At 41.5% G+C, this 20,054-nt stretch overlaps 2 long non-coding RNA genes across 2 annotated transcripts in view; both read left to right on the top strand.

The window, feature by feature from the left end:
• The window catches only part of LOC111095235, a 39,648-nt gene extending 34,756 nt beyond the window's left edge, over positions 1 to 4,892 (top strand). The window contains exon 9 of the long non-coding RNA XR_005357111.1: positions 4,782 to 4,892. This is a non-coding gene — a long non-coding RNA (uncharacterized LOC111095235). The remainder of the gene's footprint in view (positions 1 to 4,781) is intronic.
• Positions 4,893 to 8,178: 3,286 nt separating this feature from the next.
• On the top strand, positions 8,179 to 15,208 carry LOC111095234. The gene is made up of 3 exons (XR_005357109.1): positions 8,179 to 8,407; positions 10,795 to 10,876; positions 14,845 to 15,208. It is a non-coding gene; the product is annotated as an uncharacterized LOC111095234 (long non-coding RNA).
• The last annotated feature ends 4,846 nt before the right edge of the window (positions 15,209 to 20,054 follow it).

Genomic DNA, 20,054 nt, shown 5'->3' with positions numbered 1-20,054 from the left:
TATTAGAAGGGAAGAGATGGATTATCACTTGAGCTGGTGATGCAACTGTTGCCCTAGAGCCTGCCCAAGAGCTGTAAGGTCATACGTCATAGTCATTGGTTATTGGTGGTTGGACTTTCCTGACCATGTCACTCAGTGTTTTCTTTTTACCTATTAGAGACCTAGAGCAGGCATAAGAGCTGTCTTTAAGGAGATAAGGGCTGTCATGGGGATTAGAAACCTGACTTGTTTTGTGACGCTTCAGTAGGTGAAGCCAGGGAAATAGTAGAAATCATAGGGAGGCTTAAAACAAAAGTTATTCTGATGAGAAGCATCCAACAAAAGAACTTCCTGTTAGTAATGAGCCTCCTGCCCCTGAAAATACTTCGTCAAATGCTGGGAGACAAAAGTGATGCTCCTCTTTGAAGAGGAACTCTTCCCTGGAGGGAATTGAGGCTAGGTGACCTCTCCAGTTGCTGATTCAGTGATTCCAGGAGATGCAGTGATTTGTTTTTGTAACTTGGTAGCAGAGGTAATACCTTGTGGGTTTCAAATGCCAAGGCACGGAAACCTGTCCTGGATCTGGCCATCCAGTGTTTATTGGTGAATTCAGCATGGCCACAACTCACCAGAGACACCCTCTTAATTCCCAGATCTACCAAACCCAGTCTCTTCTGTTGTATTTGGTTGAGCGCCAAGCACATGGATCATCTCACCATATTCTAGGTCAACTAAGAGAGAGCTAAATATCCTTTGAATCATTATTAACATTTATCAAATGTTCAGTTTCTTTCCAGCAACATTTACCACATATGGTTCCCTTTCCTATTTAGACTAAAATTATTCTATGGCTGTTTTGTTCCCAGGTTTTATTGCAGAACAAAGCAGTCCTGAAGAGCATGTGAAATTGCTCTGTACCTAACATTCTGTAAAAGTTTGGTATGGGCTGTGGTTCATGAGCTAGTCAACATTTGTAAAACCCTTCCAGACTTGTCTGACAGTATTTTTTGCCAGGAAATTGCTTGATCATTAGATACCTGATGTTCATGATTAGCAAAAATAAGCTTTCTTAGAGTTGGTGTGTGTGTGTGTGTGTTTAGTTGGAGTTAGTGGGGTTTTTTTTTTTCAGTTTTAAGATATTTACAAAGCATTCTTTATGCTGCCCATAAAAGTGCAAAATAAAATTTTCCTCCTGACATTCTGTACAAGCTTGTAAAGAAAATGTTGCAGCCACATGAACAGCCTACACCTCCATTCTGCAGTTATGATTTATAATAACACTGGAAGTCACGGGCCAAGGAAGGATTATGAACTGATCTTCAATGCTCTGACACTTCAGCATGAAAAAGCAGTTGCCCAAGTGCCAATCTGCAAAATCCCACCATAGTTCCAGCCAGACTATGAGGGCTTTGAAAGGGAAACAGATTTCGGTGACCATATGTGCAATTATTATTCATCCCAATGATGATTGAATAAACAAGTGTGTTAGCCTGTCTGGCCCTCAACGTGCTGAAGCCAGGTAGGCTGATGCCACTTAACCCCTATGCAGAAAGTTATCCCACCTGACCCAGAATCTAGATCCCTAATTCCCCACCAAGAGGGAAGAAGCACTCTTAGTAGATCTTAGGCCAGGATCACAAGGTAAACATGTGTCACCCAGACATGAGTCATCCAAATGGAGACACATGGCCATTTCCTCGGACAGCGTGACCTTAGCTCACTTTCTCATTGCCCCTGCCCTCTGAAACACTTGACTTTTATCTGGCCTCATTTATCCTGTTTCCCCCATAAATTCATGCCCCCATTCATCTGTGATAGAATTACACACTACTTTTGTCTTAGTTTTGTTTCAATTGTGTTTTGTTTTAAGCAAGAACCAGAAGCATTGGTTTCATACCAATGAAGGTGCTCATATAACAACACAAAACAAGGTGCCAAAATTAAGGGAGTTATGGTTACTCTTGCTCACTAAATCTGGCTAAAAGAAGATCTCTTTTATTTTTCCCTTTGTCTAATCTTGGATTAAAAGATGAATAAGGCATCATAATTCCTCAGTAATTCTAGCTTTTCATTCTCAATGACCCTACCACATCCCCAAATGGCCCTAGATCTCCACAGCATCCTCAAGCATGTCCTCTAACCACTGAAATGTCTTGGATTCTGGTTCCTGTCCAGCCACATTTCAGAGAGAACACTTAACAAAGTGAATCATGGCCAAGAACTGGCTCCAATAATAACCACAGCTGTGTAGTCATAGGCAAACGACACCCTATCCAAACTGACAACATTCAGAATCCCTGATTTGAAGGGAAAAATCAAGGCACACAGACTAGGAAATACACTGGCCAGTGACTTTCCCTAGCAAGTAGTTTCTTATAATTCTAGAAACATGGGCAAGGGTAGCAAAGCTGCCACGAACATCTTTGGGTCCCCAATGTCTATTTATTTCCCACTGACTACATGGCAACCACTCCTTCACTTAATCAGCACATGTTTACTGAGCCTATGTTCCAAGCACTGTCCCAAGGAAATGTAGATACTAAGATGGGAAAGAGACAGAAGTGACCTGATGCACCATCTGGCTTCGAGAAAGCTCCCAAATTAGTTACCTGGCAATTGGAATCATTTCCTTTTTCTTTTTTTAAAGATTTTATTTATTTGAGAGAGAGTGTGTGTGTGGTGTGAGTGTGTGTGAGCCAGGGGAGGGGCCAAGGGTGATGGACAAGCAGACTTGATCCCATAACCTGGAGATCATGACCTGAGCCGAAAACCAGGAGTTGGAGGTTTGAACCTACTGAGCTTCCCAGGAGCTCCAATTGGAATAATTTTCAATCAAATTAAATGATCTCAGTGCCTAATTTGACTAAGAAATAGAAATTCTCGTGGAGGGAAGTTCTGAAAGATGTTCCTGGAAGGGCAGCTGTGGCAAATGGCTTGGGAAGTGCACGATTTAACACATTCTGTCTCCAAATCAAAGAACAAAGATTCCAGATAAAGTCATGCTCCCCATAGATCTAAAGTCACCTAATGAAGGTGTGGGTTTCAGAGATAATATTCTAAAATTTAAAAAAAAAAACTTTTTTAAGGAGCAATGCTATTAAATTGAAGCCCAGAAACCAGTGATAGCTACAGGCATGGAGTAACCTGGCCAGTGTATCTTATTCCAAATATTAAAAAAAAAAAAAAAAAAAAAAAAACAAGAAAGGAAGGAATGGCAACAATAAATGCATTGATTTCTGCTTAACATACTTCCTTCTTTTAAAATAGAAATAAGGGGTACTAGGTTGCTCAGTGGTTGAGTGTCTGCTTTTGGCTCAGGGCGTGATCCTGGGGTTCTGGGATCGAGTCCCTCATTAGGGTCCCTGTAAGAGCCTGCTTCTCTCTCTCCCTATGTCTCTGCCTCTCTCTGTTTCTCTGTGTAATAAATAAATAAAATTTAAAAAATAGAAATTAGTTATTTGCATTCTATTCTGTGCTTAAAATTTGAGAGAGATACTTTTCTTAAAGGACAAAGACTCTGTGAATATAACAGCCACTGAGATCATTACTATCTAAATCAGATGTTCCTACTTTATACATTTACTTCTGTCCCTTTGCACTGCCACCTACTCTATTCACTCTCCCTTCCAACAGCCCCTACCTTGGGCCTTTTCGTTTAACACAGGAATTAGCAAAACTGGGCCCTGCCCACTGCCTGATTTTGCAGAGCCTGGGAGCTAAGAATAGCTTTTATACTTTTAAATGATTGGGGGGTAGAGGATGAGGAGAGGAAAGAAGATTATCTTGTGACCTGTGACCACTATGTGAAATTTACATTGGAATGCTCTAGATAATATTCAACAAATGAGTGTAGCTGTGTTCTAATAAAACTTTATTTGTTGGTTGCTTTTGCACCAGGACGGCTGAGCTGAGTAGTTGTGAGAGAAGCCTCATGGCTTTCACAGCCCAAACTGTGAACTTCACAGAAAAGTCTGCCAACTACCGGTTTAATCTTACCTTATTCTTTTTCTTGTAGTGGTCTTGCACATTGGTGCTGTCTCTGGATCTAGCGAGGTCTCTTTCACTTATCTCACCACAAAATCTGTTCATTCGGCACTTTTTCTACCTCTCTGAGCACTGAACTTGTACTTCATGCTATGCTTTCTTGCAGGCTGAGCCAAGGCATCACTGATCCATCCCCTCGCTGCCCCACCTATCAACCTATAGGCTTTTCCTTGTCCTGGTGATTCTCCCCAAGGCTGTTCTCTATCATTTTATCTCTGGGGCATTTTCTCCCTTCTAGAACTCTACCATACAGTCTTTCCACAGCCTTTCTGGCAAAGGACTTTGTAGGCTTGATCCCAGCAACCTTTGGCTCCCATGTCCTCTTTTCTCATCCTCCAGGAGGCTCACCCATAATGGAGACACATGGCCATGTCCCTCAACAATGACCTTAACTCCCTTCTGCATTGGCCTTCCACCTGAAACACATAGCTTCAGCCAGAAATTTTATGGGTTCCAAACATCTTTTCCTTTCTCTAAATATTTTAACACAGCTAATCAAAACAAAACTGTTTTTAAGTTGGTGCAGGTTTTTTCTATGGTAAACTATTTGGAAGTTTTTGTCACAGTAGTTCTATTAAAGCCACATGGTGAAGACACTTCTATGACTAATGTTGTCAACATTCCTCCTGTCCCTCAAATTTGTTTTTGTAAACAATTTTTAATTTTCCATGGAAATGGTTGAGATGGGAGGGTGCAGAAGACCATGAATCAGAGCCACCTAGTGATGGTGCTTCCCTCAATTCCCTACTCCACTCCAGGACTGAGCAGCAAGTTTGACTCTGTGGATTGTATCCTTTTCTCCTTGGCCCTACACTCTCAGCATCAATGGAGGTATTGACAGATTGTGAAAGACTCAAGTACAATTGCAGGTAAAGAAAGAATAAGAGAAAGATCCTAATGATGATCCAGGAAGTAAACTGAGTTTCTGATGTTTGAGGTAGGGGGAGCATATCCTTAAGAATCTTTGCTGAGTTGCAATCCTCTTTATTACTTTTGCAATTTATTTATTTATTTATTCATGAGGGACACAGAAAGAGAGACAGAGACATAGACAGAGGGAGAAGCAGGTTCCCTGCAGGGATCCTGATGCAGGATTGGATCCCAGGATCCTGGAATCATGCCCTGAGCAGAAGGCAGATTCTCAAGCACTGAGCCACCCAGGCGTCCCAATATAGCCTTAAATTACAGAGACCTAATCTGGCCATTTGACTGCCAATAATTCTAGTCCCAGTAGTATCAATGAAGGATGAACTTCTTTGGATCTCAGTATTCTAGGACCAATACTCATCAGTGGATTGGGCAGGATTTTGTCCCCTCACAAAGAGGTAACAGGAAGCTGAAACCTCAGTAAAGTCAAATGGCATGATTACATTAACTTGATGTATAATTGTATGGTGTGATGTATGGCATGATGACAGCCAGACTAGATGAACTTCTCATCAGTGCATGTACCATGTGCAAATTCTACTAGAATCCTACTCTCCTAAAAGGTATTCTGTATTGTTGATTCTGAAAATACCAAACATAACATACCATCAGTAATTCTGGGCATTCCTGAACCTGTGGGATCCTCTTCTGGGAGAAGAAAGCTATTGAACCATGAGAGGTGATGTTCTTATGTCTCTGGGAACTCCCAGTCCCTGCAGACACATGTGTCTGTGCACATCGTATAATTGTTATGCAAAAATCTATAATAAGAGGCTCAGTCAGTTAAGCCTCCAACTCTTGATTTTAGCTCACGTCATGATCTCAAGATGATGAGATTGAACCTGTGTCCGGCTCAGTGCAGAGTCTGCTTGTCCCTCTCCCTCCCCCTGCTTGTTCTCTCTCTCTCTCTCTCTTAAATAAATAAATAAATAAATAAATAAATAAATAAATAAATAAAATCTTTTTAAAAATTACAACAAAATCCCCGGGAGTCACCTAGATCTTGCCTTTCCACTGGTTATAAAAACTTACACTGTGTTCCTTTGTCCAACTAATCATGCACACTGATGGAGAGCACCTGCTCTGAAAGAAACTATAAACTCAGTACCAGGAAAATGAGTATCTAAGCTCTCTTATCTACACTCTTCAGATAAATCCAACTCTTCCATGAAAGAGGTAAAATGAAATAATCACTACAATTTAGAAAGGGAAAAAAATGTCTGTGTGATGTCGATCTGGGTTGTGTACAACTGTAAATAATAATAAATATGGTGGCTTAACCAAATAAATCCTATATGGATTTGTCCCAGGCACCATCTCTCTGTCCACTCCTCCCATCTTTAGGATGTGTTTCTATTTTAATGTAGGTTGTCTTATGGTCACAAAAGGGCTGCTCCAACTCCAGACTCAGTACTGTGTTCCAGGCAGGAAAGTAAAATGCAATGGGGGGACTAGGAGGGAATGAAAAGAAAAAGAAGAAAATTGCAACATTTGTCAGAAATGCTTAGCTGACTTCTGCTTCTATCTTACTATCCAAAATTCTATCATGAGGTCATCCCTAGCTTCATTGCAAATTGGAAAAATTAGTATTTTAACTGAATGTATCACAAAATTGGCCTCCTGTTAATAAGGAAGAAAGAGACAGCACAAATTGGGTAGACAACTAGAGACGTCTGCCATATATGTATAATTCCCAATGGGAAGCTCAGAGACAATGTGTTTATCTATAGCTATCTGCAGCTATTACATAGGGATTCTGATCACAGAGTGTCTGTTTCTGTGTGATATTAAACATCTAGCTGTATGAAAACCATCTGAAATATGTTCACATCCAACAGATGTTTGGCACGTTGGAACCCCATTCTACATGTGCTGATTTTAACCCAGCCATCCTTTAAACAACAGATCTCCAGGTTATGGAATTAAAATGAAGTACAAGGCTTGACTTATATTAGAACTAGTGAATTGTGCCAGAACATGGAAAGAATGTATGGAATGATCTGTGAAAGTAGAAAGAATGATTTTGTTGTATGTGCGATATAGTAAGAATTGTTCTGATCTAGATGCCAAAGTTGAAATTTTTGCAAGCAGAAGGTTGATCCATTAATTATTTTTGAAACCCCAGGGTTAGTCATGCTTGCCTACCTCTATACATCTTGGGTTTGTAAATTGCCATATTGTAAGGAAAAGATTTTCAGATACATATGGAAGTTGATTGAAAATCCAACTGTTTCCAAGGATGAGGTTTGGCTGACTGGATTTGCTGTGCCTTTACAAAAAAAAAAAAAAAAAAAAATTTTTTTTTTTTTTTACTTCCAGATTTAGTTGAGACCCTGGAATTCTGATTGCATCTGAAGGTCACACAGCTGGCATTCATTTCCAGCTACTAAGTTAAATAACACCCCTACCTGCCACCTTTCTTTCCAAGAGAACAGAAGCATATACATTTAAATGAAGCAACATTTTTTAATGAGTCTGGGAGAAGGAAAACCAACTTTTATTGAATACCTACCATGAACCAGACCCCGTGCTAAAAACTCTTTGCATATTTGCAAAGTAAAATGATACCTTAGTTTGTGAGTCCTCTGGGAAGAGAACATTTCATGACAAAGTGAACTGTGCTTAAAAATTCTAAGTCAAAAAAAAAAATTCTAAGTCAAGCTGAGAAGTTGAAGTGCACAATGACCCAGCTGAACAGAACTTCTATATTGTCTTTGTGATTAAAAGAGATCAACACCATCCAATGAGCTTCATGGCCAGCCCAGTTCAGCTACTTCTCAAGCCTTTTTATTTTTTCCCTCATGGTGAATTTTACGAAGTTTCTTTTCCAATTCCTTCTACTGATATAAGCGGGAAAGATTTTATATGTTGTCTTGTTAACAGATTGCAGTTCTATGTATGTGTATACCTGGTCATGATAGGAGTTCAACTTAATTTGATATTTCTGTTTTTATCCATAACTATGTGATAAAGGCTTTGTCTCCATTTTAAATTTTCCACCCTAGAGGCACATAGATTGGAAAGTATGACCATCAATTTCAATAAAACTTTCTAGGGTACTGAAAATTCCTATGCAAATAAGGTGTTCCACAGCACAGAAAAGAATGGGAAATTCCCCCAATTCAGTTTACGGATCTAGCAAAACCCTTATAACAAAACCAAAACCAGACAAGAATAACTGAAAGAGGAAGATTGTAAACTGCTTCTCTTATGACTATAAATATTCTAAATAAAATGCTATCGAACAAAATCCAGTAGCAAATTAAAAATATTGCCAAGTGTCTCCCCTCAGAATACAAGAATGATTCAAAATTGGGAAATCTAGTAACATAATTTAAATGTAAATTTACACATGAGCATTACATCAAACCTCTTCTCTTCAGAGCAGGAGAGAAGAGGACGGAAAGTTCATCGTCCAGCTGGGAAACTTAAGAAAGAGAGGCTGAAGACAAAGAATGTAAGTTGCTGATTTCATTTTTCACCCAGGCTGGCAACATTTTAAAAGATTTGTCACATCCACTGTAGTTGAGCATATGGGAAATGGGTACCTTCATACTTTAATGAGTGAGTGTATATTGGTACAGTTTTCATGGAGATCAATTTAGCAGCTGTCTCTCAAAAGGTAAAATGTATGTATCCTACTGACCCAACAATTCAACTAAGGAAACTATCCTCAAAAATATATGCATATGTGTATAAAGATATATAAAGATTTCCTATTTCTGTATTGGAGAAAATCAGAAAAAAGCTGAATGCCCAACAATAAAGAAATTGTGATATAAATATTGATGTATTCTTAAAACAATGTATTCTACAGTTACTAAATAGAATGACGTGGACATCTGAACTGACAATGGGATTTCTGAGACATTTCTTTGAATGATTAAGAAGTTGCTCTGCAATATATATACATAATGCTCCCACTTTTACAGATAAAACCTCTCCGTGTGTAGACACACACTCACACACACACAAACACACACTTTAATCATGGTTACCTCTGGATACAGCGGAGGGGAGGGGTCTCCTCTCCTCTCAGGGGAGACACTGAGATTCACTGAAAGTATAGGATATAAATGGGAACTTTACATTTTATATCTGTCCTGATTAAGTTGTACTGCCCACAGAGGTATATTATTGCAATGTAAAACAAAAGACTACAGACAAATATAGAAAGAAATTCAGGCCAGTAAGAAAGAATTGTTCTGGACAGGCTAAGAGAAGGCAGTTGTTCAAAGCACATGATTCAGTGCTCCATGGGGAAAGAGACTCCATGCCTTCAGGAAAATCAGCCAGCCACTTCAGTATCTCATAATTAAACCTCTTCTGTTTTCTATAGGCAACAAAAAACATAGTGTAGTCCTTCTCAGATATCCTACTAGAAAACGTTAGTGCGTAGAGAAAGCTCTCTGTTTAAGAGAGGTTCCCAGAGATATAATCTTAGAAAGCCCATGGAACCTCTTTCAGTGAGACACAGGCTTTCCTCCAGCCACCCTAGCCCTTTGGGAAACGGGATCTTTGTGACCTGGGCAGACTCCTGAGCGGAGTCTTTGATTGCCAAGTTCAGGTATCTTTTTAATGTATCTTGCAACCTTAATAATAGATTTAGCCAGACCAAAATATGTGGGTGGCCCCAGGGAAATTAACATTTTGTCGCCCTTTAGAAATAAAGCTCTTCAAATATCTGCTTACATCCATTTATTTAGGATCTGAGCACTGTAGGAGAAGGGGAGAGAAGTCTGTAGATAGCAGGCAATAAGCATGCTCTTGATTGTTCTGAATCATTTAGTTCCGATTTTAGGCCTATGCACCTTATGAGACAATCAATTAGCTTGCTTCTGAAGAGTCTAACCCCAAACCTAAGTGGCTCATGACATTATTTCTTCCCACCACACTCGTTACTGTCCTTTGCATGGACTCTGAGCAAATACAACTTTCTCCACCTGTGTCACATGTTCCACGTTGTATTGGTTTTCCATGGCTGCACAGCAAATTACCAGTAGCCCAGAAGCTTAAAGCAACGTGCATTTATTATGTCATGGTCTTCTGTGGGCTAGAAATCCAGGCACAGCTTCATTGAACTCTGGGTGGTAAGCTAAGGGTCAGCCAGGACTGGGGTCCCACCAGAGGCTGGACAGAGGAAAGAGCCACTTGGGAGATCCCTCGGGCTGTTGGCAGAATTCATCTCCTGGCTGTAGGACTGAGGTCTCTGTTGGCTTGCTGACTGTTGACCATGGGACTCTTTCATGGCCTAGAGGCTGCTTGCAGTTTGGCACCAAGTGGCCTGTCTCCATAGTCCTTCTCACAGCATGGAGGCTTACTTGTTCCAAAATAGCAAAAGAGAGTCACTCTTATACACACACACACACACACACACACACACACACTGCAACATGGCAGGTGTGATGTCCTGTTACTTTTACCATAGTCTATTGGTCTGAGGCAAGTCATAGCCCCTGCCCCTGGCACTCAAGGGGGGATGATCACAAATGTGAACATTAACATAACAGAATATAAACAGTAACTAGCCCATGCTAGGATCTATCATGGGGTGGTTCAGCACCCTCTAATAGATCAAGGTCCTATGAATTCATTTACTGGTCTACTCCTTAGTCTGGATGATAAAGCCAAGTCTAAATTATTCTCATTCCCTAAATTCATGACACTTCTCTCATTCCTTAAGAGATTAGTGTGTTCACTTAAAAATGAGCATGGATTTTCAAGTGCTACATAATGTAAGTGTTTCAGTAAAGACAAGTATTTGAGCATTGTTTCCTGGTCTTTGTTTTTGAGCAATTGCTATTAATATTTATCTGAAAGTCAACTCGGCTCTGCTTTTCCCAGTTTCCATTGAAGGGTGAAACCATTCATCTGGGTGCGCCTGATATCATTGTAAATGGAATCTCTGGAAATGCAGCATGATATGGTAAGCCATCCATTAGGCCTTAATTTTGCTTAAAATCACAGGCGGCAGAGTATCATGCTTCCATTGAAAGAAATAATGGATGCAGAAAACAATCCTGATAGGGATCCCTAGAGAAACGAATGAGTGTGCACCCTTGATGTTGGCAACTTCTCAAGAAAAGAAAGTTTTCAAATGAGGAGGCATGATGACTCATGTTTCCACGAGTAAAAAGATCATTTCTTTCCATAGAAATAAAAAGCCACTTGGCTCTCAACAAAGATCAGGAGATTGAAACTGAAGAAAACAAAATGAATAAACATGGAGAGGATATCTGGGGTCAAAAAAGAATAAATCTATTCCCTAAATCACAAATACCCTCAAAAAGAGAAACACGACACCTTCAGGAACTAATCTTATTTATCCAAAGCAGGCAAAAGCTCAGGAGGGGAGCTCATAGGGACCTGTGATTAGCATGCCCATGCTGGTCGGTCATTTCTTCATCTCTTTGGAGTGGCAGCCTAACATGGGTGGTGGCATGCCCCCCCCCCCCGCATCTTCTTCTCCCATATTTTACACACCATCCTTACCCCTTGGATTCCAGGATGGAGTGCCATGGTCAGTGGCTCCGTTTGCCCAAATCAATCCACTCCCTAAGGCCACTCCTGGTGTTGACCTGGCCTCAACTAACTACCCCATGGCTAGCACCTCAAGCCTTGCCTTTCCCAATCTCAAAGAGACTTTTTTTGGAAGTTCTGATGGCACTTTGTCCACTTTCCATCCCTTGAACCATGGTCTGATTGGAATTTCTTGAAGGATGGGAAGGCATACCATTCAAGAAGGATAGGGAACTCTTCCCTATTTTCCAACATTGACATAGATTTTGGGTTATATTGGGAAAATGAGAGGATAGGGAATTAAAGATGAGTTCAATCACCATCTTGAACTGGATTGGTGCAGATTCTTTTCCCATTGAAACCCTGTTTTTAACTGTTTGTTTTTCTTGAAGGAGGAAAAGAGAGGATCTATCCCTGACAACTCTTTGTTCAGAAATCATGTAGAAGATGCTTGTAGGGGGTGAGCCGGTGCTTCACTGGCTTACTTTTAGCATGCCTGATGCTATAGCCTGAGGCCTATGGATGGGCTCCGCCTGAGGCAGACCATTGTCTCCAAGCCTCTCGCTTGGGTGTGTGTGTTATGTCTGCTTACCCTCACCTCCACACCAGGTGTGTGGTGGGGTCACACTGAGTACTCTTCCCAGGGTGCTGCTGCCCAAAAGCTGAGTGAGGGATCTTGCACTCCAGGGAGGTCAGATGCCCAGGTCCATTGGCTGGTGGCTCCTTAGGCCGCAGCACCTCCAGTGGTACTCTTTGTCCCATCTCTGCCAACCTACAGAGACAGGTTGGTAAACACATGATACATACCAAAGAAATAAGAGTGTTGAACATTTTTATAACAGTAATTGGCTTAAAAATTGAAAAACTCTTAGAAGAAGAAGAAAAAAAATGTAATTATAATGAATTACTCAAATGCACCAATCTGAGTTTTTGACAGCAAATACACAAAAACAAACAAAAAAGAGGTGAGAAGAATCGAAACTATACAATGGCTAGAGCAGAATTGATAAAACATACATGAAAATCTACATTGTTTAAACCAACAATGCACATTGTAATACAGGGTCTAGGCATGCTTAAAGATTTGTTTTGATCACAAAGTACATTTAACACATGTGAGAAGTAGAAAGAGAATTTCCATTCTCTGAAAAAAGTAATAAATAGATGCTCTTAGTAAGAAAGAAATCAGACAAAAAAAACAACTCTGTTATCCTTTGCAAATTGAAAAATTCTATGAAATAGGTTTCACCTATTTTTTTCTGATTTCCAGGAACCCAGCAGATGTAAAATGAACCATTATTTTAATAGCTATTGTTTTCAGAGTCTTTAGGACAAGTTAATTAATTATATATAGATTGGGGCCAGAAATTGATGGTATATGCTTTTTGTAAGTTTCCATTAAAACTGACTTTCGAATTTATTCTTCAGTTTTTGTAATTACAGTAAAATACACAAAACATAATATTTATCATCATAACTATTTTGAAGTGTACAGTTCAGTAGCATTAAGCACATCCACATGGTTGTGCAACCCTTCCCCAGAATTCTACTCATCTTGCAAAACTGAAACCCTGTCCCCATTAAACAAGAACCCTCACCCACCCTCCAGCCCCCCACCCCCCACCTGCAACCACCATGCTACTTCCTGTCTCTGAATTTGACTGCTCTAGGTACCTCAGTTATGTGGAATCATAACGGTATTTGTCCTTTCTGGTTGGCTTCTTTCCTTTAGCTGACTATCATCCTAGTTCATCCATGTGATGTTAAATACATTTTGAGAATACCTTGAGACAATTGTTTTTCTTACATTATCTATTGTTACATATTTATTAATATATTCCCTAAGGATTTGGCTTCCGTTTATGGATGAATCCCTTCTTGGTCATGCATTGTTCTTTTAACACATTCTTGAACCCAATAAGGCTGTATTACATATATATGAATGCTATGAATTTGCTTTGCAACAAGTGTGTCTGGGTTCTTAGCTCCGGCAGGCAACTGTGCTCCCTGCTATACCACCAGCTTTTGGCTGTTATCTTTGGTAGATATTGGGATCACCATTTGAGTTGCTTCATACCTGGGCAGGTGCCCACATTTTTTAATACTCAGGATGAGTTCATTCATTTTATATAATCTCTTCCTAGGACATGTGTTATCCCTTCCCTGATTTGCTTATTTCTGGGTTTTTCTGCATCAATTCCTCTCCTCATAGCTCTTTGATTATTCGTTTGCTTTCCTAGAGTGTATTTTCTTCCTGGTAAATGAAGAAAGCATTTAACATTATTTTTTTCTGATTATAGATTCGGCACGCTTCCACTGATTTTCACAGGCAATGTTCTAATTTTCATAATTACTTATTAATGTATATTTGATTGCCTCCTTAACCTACCATAATTCCTTGATTTTAAAAGGGCCATTTAAAAAACAAAAACAAAAACAAAAAATAATAAAAGGGCCATTTTCTCATATTTTTTTAACATTTTGAGAACCAGTTTGTGACTTAAATAAGAAAGACCCAGAGCAAATATGAAGACATAAATCAACATCTGTTCAAACTAACTAGTGGATGCAAAGGATCCATTAAATAATTCCTTGTGCGTATTTATATTTTCAAAATATAATTACTATAATAATTTAAGAACATGCTTAAAAAACGAATGGGCTTACGTGAGATAGGGAAGTAGCAAAGGAAAAAAAAACTCTTGTCTCGTCCAATCTATTCTTTTCACTGATGAGGTAACTGGGGTCATTTGAGAGGAACTGATCGGCCACAGAGCGGGAGTATTTTTAGGCAGTAACTTGCAGAGCAAGCTGTCTGTGGAGCACGTCCTCGCAAGTGAATGGCCTCGCAGAGGCTGGGGGAAGAGGAGGGTGGCATCAGGCATGCAGGTGACCCACCAGAGCCAGTGCTTGAAATTGGTACACAGATCTAAACACAGACTTCCCATGATATCTGAAACACACAGCATCATTCATTTCTTTGGACCAAAATGCTGGAAAATCCTAGGAGACTATTCAGGAGAAGTGAACATCTCAACCTGGCATTGCCTTTAAAAGCTTGGCCTCAATTTATTTATTAGATATGATTGCAGCTTTCAGGACCCTGATTAAATAGGACACAGAAAGGTTAACTTTTGAGGAGGGAATAATGGGTCAGAAAAGTCCACCCTGCACAAGGTCTGCTGGCAGGACAGACTGCCAGCTGGGGAGGGAATGAGGAGCAGGGCGTTAACGCCAGGACTTGGCCGCTTCCCATGGGGGCCGGGCTGGGACGCTGCCACGGCTGTGGGCTGCCTGCTTCAGGGTCAGACTTCACTGCACACTGTACACGTGACCAACCTTGAGCTATCTCCAAGCTCTTGTTCTGCTCTCCAGATCTGTAGAAAACTCCTTCTGGACCAGATGACAATATATCGACTGCTAACATCAGAGCTGGAAGAAGCATTTAAGAAAACCAAGTCTACCATGAACCACCTGGCTGAACTGATACCTACATGATTTTGTCAATTTAATTTCTGGAAAGTGGTGATAAAAATAAGAACCTAAAATGTTAGAGACAGTCTTCAACATCATGATTTCTTTAACTTGCTGAAGTCTGGGTTTTATTTTATTGTTTATTTTGCAACAGTAGAAATAAAAATTAACCATGATCAGAAATGTATATTTTTAAAATGACAAAATATTAAAATCATGAGTCAAGAAAAGCTTCAAAAAATAATGTAATGCAGCTGGTGTTTTGTTTGGGATGTTTAGCAGAAGTTTCCTTCCTTCACATAAGTTCTTAGGAGGAAGCTGATATGTACAACAGTAATGGTAGAGTTTCGGTACTTGAACGTAGACTTGGGGACATAGAGGCAGCTCATGGGATCCCTGTAAGAGCAGATTTTGCAGTAGCAATTCTGTGTAACAACCACAAGTGTTTAGTTCTTGCTCACAGGTCTGCGGGGTGGCTGCCAGGGATCGGTTCCAAGTAGGAAGATAGGTTTAGAATTTTGCTCTCCATGTGTTCTCACTGTCAGACTAGACTGAAGGAGCACCTCCTACCCGGGACATAATGTCCTCATGGTACAGAGCATCAAGGTAAGAGGCTAAACGAGAGACATGAGACACCTCTTAAAGTCTCTTCCCATAACTGGCATTGGGCACACAGGTACTTCCACACAAAGCCCACCGGACAAGGCAAATTATAAGGCCACACCCAACGTCAATGCAATTCCTCCTATAGAAAGAGGCGTAAAGCATTTTCTAAACTAAAATATCCACCTGCTGTGGTCTGTTTGTGTCCCCCTAAAATTCATAGGTTGAAACCTACCCCCAAAGGTGATGGTATTAGGAGGAGGGCCTTTGTGGGTGATTCGATAATGAGAGCGGAGCCCTGATGATGGGATTAGCATCCTTGTGAAAGAGCTCCCTTGCCCCTTCTGCCATATGAGGGTAAAAATAGACATCTGTGAGCCAAGAAAGAGCTCTTACCCAATAGTCTGGCACCTTGACCCCGAGCTTCTGGTCTCCAGGACCATGAGGAGAAAATTTCTGTGGCTTACAAGCCAACAGGTGTGTGGCATGTTGCTATAGCAGCCCAAATGGACAAAGACTTTGCTGTTTCCCTCATTCCCCCTTCCTCAATTGTGGGCTTCTGATCATCTCCATAGAGCCCTAAGACACCAGGGAGCAGAGTTTAAAAACAGACAGTCAAATTCAACTCCCTTTCTTTTATAGTTATTGGAAACGAGGCCAGGGATAGTTCAGGTGGAGCCTGCAGCATCACAGTGCACACAGAATCCGCTTCCAAGGAAACCTGGAAACAGAGCAGCTTCGCTAACTTATCTGGTGCTCAGTCCATCAGAAGAGAGCTGCTCTCCGTTAAATGCTAATGCACCAAACTGATTAAATATATCTTTATATACTTAAAATTTTGAGACTTAGGCAAAACTTATAATTACAGAGTATATAGTAAGACTGTTAATTAACTTGTGCTTGGAGAAGATTTAGGCCAGTAAGTCATATCCTCTGATTTCATTGATGTCAAAAGCATCTTGGCAAAGATTTGCTGCCAACCTCAAACACTGGACTTGGTTTAAGGGCCCTCCTTAGGACAGAAGATGGGATGAGAGTTTGGGAGGAAAAAGAGGGTTTTGTTATTGTACTTGTTGATTTTTTGTTCTGTGTTTTCAGGTTTGTTTCCTTGCTTTTTCAAATCTGGAACATTTTCCTGATTAACTAAAGAGCCCATCAAGTAACTTTCCTATACAAACTATATGTAGTTCCCAACAAACTCAGGATGAGCCATAGCCAAATATGGTGGAAGGAAAGAGCAGCCAATCCTGTATTTTTGAAAATTCTCAAAAGAGCATTTTTCTTTATGAGGTTAGCAAGCCTTTCTAGAAGATTCCCAAACTTTCCTTTCTATCACAAAAGGTCTTCACACTAGCCTGCAGATTTTAGAGAGATGGACTTTCCTAAATCTTTAGGACATCCTTGTAGAAATAGAAATATTGAAAGGTCAGTGTTCCTCACAGACTGGCTGCAGGCTTCAGCAAGGCTTTCCCCTCTTTTGCTCTTGAACAGCAGAGAGCAGGAGTCCCAGGCTTGCCTGATTTCTTAAGAAATGAGCTTCTGTGGATTTCATAGAGAGATTTGGCTGCTGGTAGATTGATTGTTCTTCAGCACATGTGAGCCCATCTTTCTGAGGATGCCAACATTAATGCATACTCTCTTCTCTAGAGTCAGACAGCACTGCTTTCCCCCTCCTGCCTTGATGTTTCTGTGGTCTGGAGGTCTTGCACACGAGTGGAAGTGTATCTCTTCCAAGCTGTTGCCAGAGTGGAAGTGTATCTCTCCCCCTGAGCAACCAGAGAGATGGGTAGGGCAGGGAGAGAGTGCCCAGCAAAAAGCAGAGACAGGACAAGTGATTCCCCTGGTGCCGCAGCCTTCACTCCTTCTTTCAGGAGGGTGAGATGCACAAGGAGGGGACTTGAGTCTTCAAAATGGTGCCGACTTTCTCATGAAAGTGTTCACTCTCATCACACCAACACTGATCCGGAAGCAATCAGGTTTATGATTCAGTTGAATCTCTGTGAAAAACCAACTCTTAATGATCTGGATCAATACAACTGAGGAGAAGGCTCTAATGCCTCGTTATTCATGAACTTTTTATGTGCCTTAGATTTCATCTGTCCAAGAACTGAGCAAACCCAGGGTTGAATGAAACACCAGATTTGTTTTAGAATTACCTTGCCAACCCCAGTTCATCTCTGTGGCTCTTCCAAGGGAGCATATTATAGTCCAATGTATTCTTCGAGATCACACTATCACATCTTAGATCTAAAAAGCTGATGTAAAAAAGTCATCTAGCCTAGTTTTAACTTAATGGATAATTAAAATTAGAGAGAAAAGTCTTTCCAACTATGATAGGCAGAATTCTGACACAGTCCCCCACATTCCTGCCGCCTGGTGGATATGACTCTTTAATCCTCTCCTCTGAGGGTGAGGGGACTGTTCACATGATGCGCATCACTTTTGTGGTTGAACTGTGCTATATGTGGGTGAGGGCAAGGCAAAGGAATCTCTTAGATATAATGAAGGTCTCTAATCAGTTGATTTTGACTTAATTCAAAGGGAGATTACCCTGGGTGGGTCTGTCCCAATCAGTTGAGTCCTAAATGAAATTGGAGATTCAAAGAAAGAGAGATTCTCTGATCCACCCTGAAGAAACACCGCCATGTTGCAGACAGGACCACATGGCAGAGAACTTTCTTAAAGGAGCTGAGGACCTCAGTCCTACAGCCACAAGGAAATGAATTTTGCCAACCACCTGAGTGACCTTGGAAGAGGACCCTGAGCCCTAGCCAAGTGCTGCTGAGACTCTGAGCTGTGCACCCAGCTAACCTGTGCCATGCCACTGACTCCAGGCTGTACAACAGCAAACCTGCATTGTTTTAAGCCTCAAAGTTTATGGTAATTTGTTATGCAGCAGAGAAAACAAATACACTTAGATCATATATCCAACCTGGGCAAGGCTGGTCCAAGAACAGTCTCTTTATCCACGAATTGGTTTCCTTCTGTTGGTTGCTGGACTGAAAGGCCTCAGCTGTCCCCCAAGAACACAGACAAGATGAGACCCCCAGAGGAGCTCAGAACCCTTGAGAAGGAATTCCTTGAATGGAGCTACCATGCACAGTTCCATGACCTCAACCAGCCTCCAAAGGGGCTTGTTTATAGCTTTATTCCCACACATTTAGGGCAGCCATCACACAGACAGCCCCAGGCCTCACACACCAGCAGACATGGTTTGTTTGGTGCTTAAGAAAACTTGGGATATGTTACCAGTCTGTGAAAATTCCAAGGATTTCATACAAAAGTTAGAATGTGTGGCTTTTCTTGAAAACTTGGGAGATGTGACATTAGCACATGGGGCCTGAGCATCAGTGCCCTTTCCAAATGGGGCGACCCTCACCATCCCCAGGGCTTCAAGTTAATTTGCACTGGCATCAAGTTAACTTGAATTGTTTCCCTCGTTTACTTTCTTTTTTTCTTTTTAAAGATTTTATTTATTTATTTATTTATTTATTTATTTATTTATTTATTTATGAGAGAAAGAGCAAGAGAGAGAACACAGGCATAGGGGCAGGGGTGGTGGTGGTTGTGGGCAGAGACAAAGGGAGAAGCAGACTCCCTGCTCAGCAGGGAGCCTGATGCAGGACTCATCCCAGGACCCCAGGATCATGACCTGAGCTGAAGGCAGATGCTTCACTGACTGAGCCACCCAGGTGCTCCTCCCTCATTCACTATCAATGCCAGGTCGTGGGAGGTTGTTGGTTTGGTACATGTTGGGATGTGTCCCTGCAGGGAGCCATTTGGCACCATACAGAGAATGAAGAGAGGATCCCTAATACAGGGGCAGGGTCCACAGCCCTTCCTGCCCTGGCAGGTGGAACAGGAGAGGAAGGGGAGCAGAAAAGGGGTCACTGGCTGCCTGCCAGGCAACTCCTGCTTCTCAGAGCAGGTATTAAGGTGCAGAAAGATGAGTGCTAGGGGGTTGAATAGAGAATGAAGTGCTGGTGGCTCTGGCTTGGGGTCCGGGGAGAGGGTCACTCCTACCTGCTGCCAAGGGAGTAGAGGCAGAGTCTAGCAAAGGCTGAGATGGAGGAAGCCACAGAAACCATACTGTTCAGTCTCCTGGGAGGCCCAGGTAGGGCAACAGCCAGGTCTGGTCACTGGTTTGCCCAGTGTCCTGGAGACCCTTCCCCAAAGCTCACAAAGACCGGACAGACAAGGCCACACAGCCCCAGGTTCCCAGCCTGGCCAGCAGCTGCTTCCATAAACCAAAAATGCATCCTCTAATGCTTCACCATACTGGGAACAGTGGGTATTTGGTAGATTAAAAGGGTGTGAGTGAAAGAGGCTACTTCCTTGGTGGCAAAGATGCCTGTCCCTGCTCTTTGCACACAGCCCCTGGTGCCACCAGAGTCCCTGGAGTCAACAGTAGCCTCTGCTCATCCCCCATGGCCTCACCCTCAGTTGTGCTCTAAAGCCCCCCACTTTGGTGGGGGAGGGGGTGCACAAGGCAACATTGTCCTAGAGTC

This window comes from Canis lupus, chromosome 3 (assembly GCF_011100685.1).
Source record: "Canis lupus familiaris isolate Mischka breed German Shepherd chromosome 3, alternate assembly UU_Cfam_GSD_1.0, whole genome shotgun sequence".
Taxonomy (NCBI): Eukaryota; Metazoa; Chordata; class Mammalia; order Carnivora; family Canidae; genus Canis; species Canis lupus.
The sequence above is the reverse complement of the archived record's forward strand: the minus strand, read 5'-3'. Positions and strand labels throughout refer to the sequence as shown.